Below are 1099 nucleotides of genomic sequence, written 5' to 3'. Positions count from 1 at the left end.
GAGCTGTCTTCTTGTAGTCGTTTTCTGACAGTCTCCACTGCCTCCGTGGTGGGTATGCAAGTGAAGAGAGAGACTACGTCAAAGGACACCATGGTTTCATCTGGATCCAGGGTAAGTTTCTGGACCTTGTCGTTGAAGCCGTGGAGTTCTTGATGTGATGTGGGGTGTTCACCACAAGAGGTGCCAGGATGGTAGAAAGGTGTTTTGAAATGTTGTAAGTTGCTTCCCTGAGCAAAGACCACAACATCACTATATTACCAGCTGATAAGGGAAGGTGCACTGTGGTCCGATGACCTGGATGACTGAGAACCTTCACAGACATGCTATAGGATAGAGTGAAATATGGCAAGATGAAAATATGAGCTTTATTTTTACACTGAACATGTTTTATTTGTTTGTTTTGTTTGTCAAATTTCCCCCATTTTTATTTTTTGCAATTGTAATGTTATCCTTGAAATATTACATTTTTGTAACCTTATTTACATGTTTGTATTTTTTCTAAAATATTGTAAAGAATCGTCTTTTTGCAAAAAACAAAACAACAAAACAAAACATACATATTTCAGTAGCATTACCTTTTTTTTAATCCCACTTTTTCTTTGTTAAATTTTTGACACATAGATGAAGAATGATGACAACATTTCAGTGCTGTGCTGTCACATACTGTCTAACGACATATCTTAGGAAATGTGTGTGAAGTAAAGCCTGAGACTGGAAGGCTCTATAATCCAGTGAATTCATTGTGAAAATTTTTGAAAAGACTTTTGATAACTGCTACAGCTCTTCTTTTGTCTGACGTAATCCATCCATCCATCCATCTTCATCCGCTTTGTCCGGGGCCGGGTCGCGGGGGCAGCAGCCTAAGCAAAGAGGCCCAGACCTCCCTCTCCCCAGCCACCTCCTCCAGCTTATCCAGGGGAATACCAAGGCGTTCCCAGGCCAGCCGAGAGATATAATCTCTCCAGTGTGTCCTGGGTCTGCCCCGGGGCCTCCTCCCGGTGGGACATGCCTGGAACACCTCACCCAGGAGGCGCCCAGGGGGCATCCTTGTCAGATGCCCGAACCACCTCAGCTGGCTCCTTTCGATGTGGAGCAGCAG

This window comes from Astatotilapia calliptera, chromosome 7, assembly GCF_900246225.1.
Source record: "Astatotilapia calliptera chromosome 7, fAstCal1.2, whole genome shotgun sequence".
Lineage (NCBI taxonomy): Eukaryota > Metazoa > Chordata > Actinopteri > Cichliformes > Cichlidae > Astatotilapia > Astatotilapia calliptera.
The sequence above is the reverse complement of the archived record's forward strand: the minus strand, read 5'-3'. Positions refer to the sequence as shown.